Raw genomic sequence first — 10713 nt, forward strand, 5'->3', positions numbered from 1 at the left:
GCAATTGAAGTTGAAAAGGTTGAGTCCCACGGGGCTGACCGTCTTGGCAAAGGTTCGAAAAGGCAAGGTATCCCAAATGCTCTGAAATTGAAGTTGAAAGAAAGAAGCCAGAAATGAAAGGCCTATAAGGGCGAAATAAAGTGGGAAAAGGTTAAATCCCACGCGACTAGCCGTTGCAGTAAAGTTTGAGAAAAAAAAAAGAGAAAAAAATGATAAAAAAAGGAAGTCAGAAAGGAAAGGCCCATAAAGGCAAAATAAAGTCGAAAAGGTTGAGTTCCACCAACCAACCGCCATGGCAAAATCTGGAAAAAACCAGAGGTTCTTAGGGCCTGAAATGAAATTGGTCCCCAAGAAACAAGCAGTTGCAATTGAGATCTTCATCAAAGAAGCTGGGCCGAGATCAAGTGACTGAGACAATCAAGGCCACAAAACCAACCGCCATTTCAAACTAACAATTATTCTTTGTTTGAAAACTTGAAACAGGTGCAATCCAAGGCAACCGTGCAAGAAGCAAGGTGCAACCAAAAGAAATGTGCAAGAGCTAGAAACAGCTCTGCAACAATAATCAACCCAAAAGATATGTTCCTCCAAATTCTTCCTGCATTTTAATGGTAAAAAAAAAGGAAAAAAAATTCAAAATCATGGTAGCATAGGGCTTCCAATATCTAGCTGTATCCTTTCCAACATAGGGCCCCATTCCCTAGTTATCCCCGGCATAACCCGAGGACCTTTTCCTTTTCTCCCTGGCATAACCCGAGGACCTTTTTCCTTTTCTCCCGGCATAACCCGTGGACCTCCCTGGCATAACCCAAGGACCTTTTTTCTTTTCTCCCGGCATAACCCGTGGATCTCCCTGGCATAACCCAAGGACTTTTTTCTTTTATCCCGGCATAACCCGTGGACCTCCCTGGCATAACCCAAGGACCTTTTTTCTTTTGTCCCGGCATAACCCGTGGATCTCCCTGGCATAACCCAAGGACCTTTTTTCTTTTATCCCGGCATAACCCGTGGATCTCCCTGGCATAACCCAAGGACCTTTTTTCTTTTATCCCGGCATAACCCGTGGATCTCCCTGGCATAACCCAAGGACCTTTTTTCTTTTTTCCCGGCATAACCCGTGGATCTCCCTAGCATAACCCAAGGATCTTTTTTCTTTTCTCCCGGCATAACCCGTGGACCTCCCTGGCATAACCCAAGGACCTTTTTTCTTTTTTCCCGGCATAACCCGTGGATCTCCCTGGCCTAACCCAAGGACTTTATCTTTTCTCCCGGCATAACCCGTGGATCTCCCTGGCATAACCCAAGGACCTTTTCTTTTCTGCCGGCATAACCCGTGGATCTCCCTGGACATAACCCAAGGACCTTTTCTCTTTTCTCCCGGCATAACCCGTGGATCTCCCTGGCATAACCCAAGGACCCTTTTTTTTTTGTCCGCGCATAACCCGTGGATCTCCTTTTTTCTTTTCTCCCGGCATAACCCGTGGATCTCCCTGGCATAACCCAAGGACCTTTTTTCTTTTATCCTGGCATAACCCGTGGACCTCCCTGGCATAACCCAAGGACCTTTTTTCTTTTATCCCGGCATAACCCGTGGACCTCCCTGGCATAACCCAAGGACCTTTTTTCTTTCAATCCCGGCATAACCCGTTGACCTCCCAGGCATAACCCAAGGAGCTTTTTTCTTTCAATACCGGCATAACCCGTGGACCTCCCTAGCATAACCCAAGGAGACTTTTTTCTTTCAATCCCGGCATAACCCGTGGAACTCCATGGCATAACCCAAGGAGCTTTTATCTTTTAATCCCGGCATAACCCGTGGACCTCCCTGGCATAACCTAAGGTGCCTTTTTTCTTTCAATCCCGGCATAACCCGTGGATCTCCCTGGCATAACCCAAGGACCTTTTTTCTTTTCTCCCGGCATAACCCGTGGATCTCCCTGGCATAACCCAAGGACCTTTTTTCTTTTATCCCCGCATAACCCGTGGATCTCCTTTTTTCTTTTCTCCCGGCATAACCCGTGGATCTCCCTGGCATAACCCAAGGACCTTTTTTCTTTTATCCCGGCATAACCCGTGGATCTCCCTGGCATAACCCAAGGACCTTTTTTCTTTTCTCCCGGCATAACCCGTGGATCTCCCTGGCATAACCCAAGGACCTTTTTTCTTTTTTCCCGGCATAACCCGTGGATCTCCCTGGCATAACCCAAGGACCTTTTTTCTTTTATCCCGGCATAACCCGTGGATCTCCCTGGCATAACCCAAGGACCTTTTTTTCTTTTGTCCCGGCATAAACCGTGGATCTCCCTGGCATAACCCAAGGACCTTGTTTCTTTTTATCCCGACATAACCCGTGGACCTCCCTGGCATAACCCAAGGACATTTTTTCTTTTCTCCCGGCATAACCCGTGGATCTCCCTGGTATAACCCAAGGACCTTTCTTTTCTCCCGGCATAACCCGTGGATCTCCCTGGCATAACCCAAGGACCTTTTTTCTTTTTTCCCGGCATAACCCGTGGACCTCCCTGGCATAACCATGGGACCTTTATCTTTTCTCCCGGCATAACCCGTGGACTTCCCCGGCATAACCCGAGGACCTTTTTTCTTTTTCGGCATAACTCGGTCAGCTTTCCAGCATAACCTGGCAATCCTCCCAATTTACGGTTTCACTCCCTATTCCCAAGGATACACAATCCTGACTTTTATTGCTTTCAATAAAGAAATAGCTTAGATTTGTATCACAAATAACTCACGAAATTTTCCTATTGAAAACTGGGGCAGAAAATTTCATTCGGTTGTTTGTTTTGACATCTGAGCAGGTTTGACCTTGAGGCACAGGATCCGAGATGGCCGAAAGAATGAGCCTCAATCCAGAATAAGGAAATGAAGAAAAAGAACAAAAAAAGAAGTGTATTCAAAATGCTGAAGAAGAGAAAGATGCGGACTACCCAAGATATGATTGAAGTCACAAGCTTCGCATGTCCCGCCTTGATCCAATGCTGAAGAAACAACCAGCACCTGCAGCTGACGAGCATCAAGGTTCGGACCGAAGTCCACAGCAAGAACCAGCTAAGACTCAAGATCAAGCTTTGAGAGATTTATAGATAGGAATCTTGTAACTCGTAGTTGATAGGCCTAGCTAGCTTAGCTTTTGATATTCCTCTTGGTGTAATAAGGGGGTCAGCAAGCAGTAGCAGCAGCAGCAACAGTGAAATCACAGCTCCTGGTAGTCCCAGCTACCAATATTTCCAGAACTACACTGACCTGATTCCTTGAAAGCCAAGGATATGTAGGCAATCTTTGAAGCAAGGTTCGGTCAGACACTTTTCAAAAGTGCTTCTCATGGAGTGCCAAGTAGGCAAAAATCCCTCATCGTTGCTCAGTTTATCTTTTCCGAAAACCCTTCGTGTCTCCGAGCAAAGAGGGGCAGCAGTGAGCGCGTGATTTTTGCCTCGCGTGAATTACTCCTACAGAACTCCCAAAATTAGGATTTTTCTTTTTAATTATTTGATTTATTGCATAATTTTCGTGTTTGTTTGCATTTTTTATGTGCATGTTTAATTTATTTAATTCATAAAAATACAAAACAAAATGTGTTGTTTGCATTTAGGGTCCTATTTTATATTTTTGGGATAATTAGTCAATTAATGTTACAAAAATGAAAGAAAATACCAAAAAATATTTCATTTTGCATTTTTTACTTTTTAATTTTCGAATTTGTTATAGTTTTGTTTTAATATAGGACTTAATTAATTTTTTGAGAAGCAATTAGTTATCAGTTTAGTTTTAGAATTAAATAAGATTTTTATTTTTAATTTGTAATTAACAAAATTTGAAAATAAAAAAAAAGAGAAAGAGCAAAAAGGTTTGTTAATAAAAAAAAGGAAAAAAATTTGGGCCAAATTCAATTAAAACCCCCAGGCCCAAGTCATTCCCCTCTCAGAACCCGTCCAAACTCTCCAAAAACCCGGCCCTAACCCACCTGCTAACCCGGTCCAGCCTTCTTGCCGTCCAAACGACCCCGTTTTGTTCGTTCTTAATCTGGGCCGTTGATTTCCTTCATCAAACGGACGAGAAATGATGGTTCTTTTAATATATAAATGTCCGAACGCTCCCTACCCCCCTCATCACCGTCTCTACAACCCTTCAGAGAACCAAAATCACGCCGCCTCAAACCACCGTCCGCCGCCCGCCGAAAATCGCCCACGGCGGCGGCCGACGGCCAAATTCACCCAAAATTACACCAAATCATCTCCTCACTCCCCTCTTTCCAAATCCCCGACCATTTTCCCTTGAATCCGGCTAGAACTCCTCAAATTTCAGAAACCCTAGCGTCGCCACGATGTCCTCTGGTGGCGGCGCCACCTCTGTTTAACCCCAAAACTACACCCTGGGACCTCCTTCCCTGCCTCATTCCAAATCCTCACTTAGATTCCTTCAAACACCCCTGGAACTCTTCAAATATCAAATCATAGAACTGAGCCCTAATTCCACGAATTCAAATTCAATGGGCCTGTTGAAGATTTTAGGTTGTAATGGCCTTTACTCGTGTGTTTTCACATGAAAACACACGATTAAGGGCTATTCCGCTCAAGAAATTGAAGAAGTCCTTCAAGGTCTTTCGAGTTTGCTTCTGGCCGGTTTTAGGTATTTTTTTATGTGTCTTGTTTATTTATTTATCTTTTCTTTAGTTTTCTTTTCTCTGTTCCTTCTCTTCTTCGTGTTTCTTTCTTATTTTTGGTCCAGAACTTATTTATTCATGCTTGATTAATTCAGAATATTTTTCTTAATTAGTTAATTAACTTGTTTAATAGTTTGGTTAATTCCTTTGTTTGTATTAATTAAACAGTAATTTAGTTTAGTTTTTTATTCATGAAAAAAAAAGAAAAAAAAATCATTTCAGTACTCGGATTATTTTGTCTTTCAAAGACATGTAGAATTTAGGGTTTGGGCTTTAGTGGTTATTAATCCACTTTGCATATGTAGCCCGTTTAATTTGGCCTGATTTGCCTTGGGTCAATTTGACCCATTTGGTCTGCTAAGGTAAATTTCAGGAGTACGAAGGGTAAATTGGGTAGTCTACTTAAAGAATCTTTTAGTAACTGCTTTAGGAAGCTTCCTAGAAGCTGAAAATAGCCTTACTTGGCCAACAAATCAGAAAATTAGGGACCAAGTAGCAAAAATGAAAATTGGAAAGGATTGAAAGTGAAAATCTGATCTCCTTAAGGCTGCCCTAATAGCTTGCCTATAAAGGCACTCTTACCTGAGAAGAGAGAGAGAGGGGGATTCAAGAGAAAAAAAATCTGAAAAATCAAAAACGGGTAGGAACTTCAGAGAAAAATACTATTCCATTGGGTCTTCTTCTGTGATTTCTGAAGCTTTTAATTTCTGAAAACTTTTGATTCATCTGGGCTAAAATGGACTGGACTAGGGTATTGAAAAGAGCTGGTTTAGGTTTTTGCTGATTGGTCTATTGTTCTATTGATTCTTCTGAGTGGATTTTCACTTTCGGTTGCTGAATCTGGGCTAATTTCTGCTGCTACTCTGCTGACCCCCTCACTTTTCCTGTTTCTATTTCGATTTGTAGATACACACTCTTAAGCCCTATTGATTGTGAAATGGATTTGAAGAGTGAAATAAAAAGCAAAAGGCGTAAATCATGGTGTTGATTTATTTGAGTTTCAGCTGTATCTCTTTTGATGATTGTGTTTCAGTAAATTTAGTTCTTATCCCTGTATGTTATTATGGGACTGTTAAGACTGTCGCAACATAGGTTTAATTGGTTGTTTCTGGACTCTGGACTTTGGATTTTTGTTCAGTTCTTACTAAAGATTAGTGTTGCTTTAGCTCTTTTTTCCATTTGAGTTCGTTAGATGTCAAGTATTGGCTTGTTGTTTGTGTTGATTTAACCAAGTTATGCCTTGTTAGCATGCAATATTCTTGCATTTAGGTTTGGAGTCATATCTGTTGTATTGAGCATAGGTTTAAGTAAGCTTGGAATGGGAATCATGACTACCAAAGTATTTCATTGATTTGAGAAACTTTAAATTCAGAATGTGGTTTGATTTGCCTTCTAGTATTGTTTAAATCTTGGCATAAATCAGTCTAGTTCTTAATATTTTGTGAAAAGAGATTTAAACTCTGTAGTCTGAAGTTTGATTTACTGTTGAAAATGAAGGGTTTAAATCTGTGTTGTGTGCTTCTGAGGAGATTCGATCTCGAGTCACTAACCCCAGCGACAGACCTTTGAAATATGATCTGGATTTGCCTGGGCTATGTGTTTATTTTCCCAAGTAATGAGGCCATGAGAGCCTAAAGCAGGCTTAGGCCTAAATCATGCTAGTAATTGAAAGATTCTGGCTTGGGTGCTTTAATTTGAATAATCAGCGATCCAAGAGACGAATTGTTAATTTAATTCAGTGTTTCATATGGTTTTTAAACTGATTGGCTGTTAGTTGATTGTACACAAAAGGTTTGGTTTTGAGAATTGGGCTGTAACCTTGGACCAATGGCGCCAAGTTGCCTTTGCTGGGTACAGTCCAATTTCGGGCTTCATGCTGGAGCCCATTTGTATTTTTACTCATTGACAACACAGTCATGAGGTCAATGGGTCCATAACCTATTTGGGTTCTTTTAATTAGTTCAGCCTAAGGTCACATTCTTCTAGCATGAGTTTATTCGCCTTGAGTTTGAAACTTTCATATTATGATTACAGACTCTCCGTGTAGTTTAATTTAGTTAAGTCCTTCGGGTTAGAATAAATTGAGGTGCATCGCGCCAAGTAAAACTTAAAATGTGTGGCCCTCATTTAATTATTTCTTTTAAAATCCTTAGAACTCGAGGTGTGCCATTTAGCAAATTTTCCATGGCCCTCGCAAAGTTAAAAACGCGTAGTTGCTTTAGGCGCGTTATTTTAATAACATTACCTCCCTAAACTCGGTGTGCATTTCATGTGACCCAAATCCAAATCTTAATAACGTTGAATAAAATGTGTTTCGGATTGCGGGTGCATTTCATGTGGCGCTGTCCAAAGACATGTTTTAGACGACGTTAAATCTTCCTTCAAATTAATTAAAATCGGTTTAATAATTTAAATTATACCATAGGCTAAAACATGTATTAAAATCAGATAATAGGCCAATTGCAACAGTTTAAGCGACCATGCTAGAACTACGGAATCCGGGGGTGCCTAACACCTTCCCTCGGGTTAACAGAATTCCTTATTCAGAATTTCTGGTTCGCAGACTTCAAAGGGAAAGTCGAATTTTCCTTGATTTGGGATTCAAAATAAAACCGGTGACTTGGGACACCAGCAAGCTATCCCAAGTGGCGACTCTGAATTGAATAAATAATCCCATTTCGAATAATATCACTTATATTGGAAAAACTCCCTTATATATCACCTTCGGGTGTGTAAAAAGGAGGTGTGATACACGACAGAAACCTCTTGCAAACAACCAAACAATCTCCTCAACAATAACACGAAAGCCAAAACATAACAACCAAAATAAATGATGTTTCACAACTTACACCTTGCCTCAATGGAACTTATGGCCTTTACAACTCAATAGCAAGATATTTCAAGGATAGCAATTTCAAGTAAAGAATCTCATAGTTAAATCATGAATACGGAACTAAGAAAGCAAGTAGTTCAACTAAACATGTAGTACAAGTTGCAATTAAGAGACAAGACAAGTAGACATGTGAAATTAGTATAAACATGGTGACTATAACATGCTAAAATAACTCTATTAAGGAATGAAAAGGAACTACGTAGCTAAAATCGGAAATTTAACATCTAGCCGGTGTATGCACTCGCCACTTTGCGGGCACGGCCTTCACATATCACAAATTATTACATCAGTACAAAATCCTAAGGGGAATGTCCTCCACACAAGGTTAGACCTGTCACTTACCTCAAACCACGCTAAATCAATCAACTAGAAGGCCTTTCCCTCGATTTTCCAACTCCGAACGGCTCGAATCTAGCCAAAATAATTTCATACTATAAATATAACTATGGGAAACTAATTTAAATTATAAAATTATGATATTCACAAAGAATTGAAAAATCGCCCCAAAAAGTCGACCCAGGCTTGCGTCTCGGAACCCGATCAAAATTACAAAATTCGAACAATAATTCGATATCGAGTCCAACCAACAAGAATTGTCCAAATCCTACCTTATTTCGCCTTTCAAAAACCAAAAATTTAGTCTAACAAATTCTACTCTTTTCCCCTAAGTTTCCGCCCCAAATCCCTAATTACATGATAAAATCAATGATAGACTAGTGAAATTTAATCAAAACAAGTTAAGAACTCTTAGCCCAATAATCTCACTGAAAATTCCTCGAAATTTCGCCTCAAACGGAGCTCTTTTTGTCCAAATTGTGAATTATGAAATAAATCCTCGATTTTTAAACTTAAGTCTACTGACCAGTTATTTACACTACACGGTCGCGGAAATTCCCTTGCGATCGCGTAGAAAAAAATATCCAACAGTTCAAAAACCTTGTACGCGAACGCGTACCACTGCCTCATCAAGCTACGCGATTGCGTAACACCCCACGCGACCATAATGAAGAAAATGTGTGAACTGTAGACCCCCTCCTTCCCAATTATTCTACGCGAACGCGACTACCCTCACACGTTCAGGATTCACTGGAACCCAGCCTTCCGATCGCAGGTCACTCCAAGCGATCACATAGAACAAATTCTCCTCAATGCCAAATTTCTCTTAGCGATCACGTTAGTCCAATCGCGATCGCATAGAAGGACCCCAGAAGCACCAGATTCAGTAACTCCTCAATGATCCGAAATGCACCCAACATCGTCCGAATCACGAATCGCGCACCGATTCAAGCCTAAGAACTTATGAACTTCCGAATTCTGAAACCAACGTCGATTCATACCAAAACAACTTCGATTAACCCCAAATTTTTCACACAAGTCTTAAATGATATTATAGACCTATTTCAATTTCCGAATTGGGATGCGGCCCCGATATCAAAAAGTCCACTCTCGGTCAAACTTTCCAAAATCTCCCAACTTTCTAAATTCTTCCAATTAACGCCAAAACGACCTACAGACCTCCAAATCAACATCCGGACATGCTCCCAAGACCAAAATTACCCTACAGATCCATTGGAACCATCAAAACTCCATTCTGGAGTCATCGTCACAAAAGTCACACTACGGTCAACTCCTACGACTTAAACTTCTAACTTAGGGACTATGTGTCCCATTTCACTCTGAAACTCTCCCGAACCCGACACCAAGCACCCAGGTAAGACGCGTAACCACAATATAACTTAGAGGGAGCATAAATTAGCGATCGAGGCTAAAATACTCAAAACAATCGACCGCGTCTTTACATCCCCACCTTCAAACAAACGTTTGTCCTCGAACGAGCATAGGGACATACTTGAAGTGGTTAAAAGATGAGAATAATGGTGACGCATATCATGCTCGGTCTCCCAATTCGTCTCATCGACTGGCTGACCCCTCCACCGAACCTTAATTGAACCAATGTTCTTCGACCTCAACTTTCGAACCTGTCTGTCCAAAATGGCCACCGGCTCCTCAACGTAAGACAAATCCTTGTCCAACTGGACTGAGCTGAAGTCTAACACATGAGACGGATCACCGTGATACTTCCGGAGCATACAAAACATGGAACACTAGATGAACTGTAGTTAGACTGGTGGTAGTGCAAGTCCGTGGGCCACCTCCCCAACCCTATCAAGAATCTCAAAATGTCCGATATACATGGGCTCAGCTTGCCCTTCTTCCCGAACCTCATAACACCCTTCATGGGTGAAACCCGGAGCAAGACCCACTCTCCAACCATGAATGCAATGTCACGAAATTTACGATCCGCATAACTCTTTTGTATGCATTGGGCTGTACGGAGTCGATCCTGAATCAATTTAACCTTTTCCAAAGCATACTGAACCAAGTCTGTACCCAATAGCCTAGCCTCACCCGGCTCAAACCAACCCACCGGAGACCGGCACTCCCTACCATACAAAGCCTCATACGAGGCCATCTAAATGCTCGAATAGTAACTGTTGTTGTAGGCCAGAACTTATCCCAAGATCCCCCAAACTCTATCACACACGTACGAAGCATATCCTCCAATATCTGAATAATGCACTCGGACTGTCCGTCTGTCTGAGGGTGAAATGCTGTACTAAACTCCACTCGCGTGCCATGTTGTACGGCCCTCCAGAACTGCGATGTAAACTGCGTACCCTGGTCAGAGATGATAGATACCGGCATGCCATGAAGCCTGAAAATCTCGTGAATATAAACTTGAGCCAGCTGCTCTGAGGAATAAGTAGTCACCACTGGAATGAAGTGAGATGACTTGGTCAACCTATCAACAATACCCAAACTGCATAGAACTTTCTTTGAGTCCATAGGAGCCCAATAACAAAATCCATAGTAATCTGCTCCCATTTCCATTCTGGAATCTCTAGCTTCTAAAGCAACCCACCTGGCCACTGATGCACATACTTCACTTGCATACATCTTGGTGGCTCCCGGATGAATCTACCGTGAATTGTAAGCCTCCTGGAGAATCTACTCACACAAGCCATCTACATTGGGCACACATAGCCTGCCCTGCATCTATAATACACCATCATCTCCAATAGTGACCTCCTTGGTATCGCCGTACTGAACCGTGTCGTTAAGGACAAGCATATGGAGGTTA

The sequence above is a fragment of the Nicotiana attenuata genome, unplaced genomic scaffold (genome assembly GCF_001879085.1).
Source record: "Nicotiana attenuata strain UT unplaced genomic scaffold, NIATTr2, whole genome shotgun sequence".
Classification (NCBI taxonomy): domain Eukaryota; kingdom Viridiplantae; phylum Streptophyta; class Magnoliopsida; order Solanales; family Solanaceae; genus Nicotiana; species Nicotiana attenuata.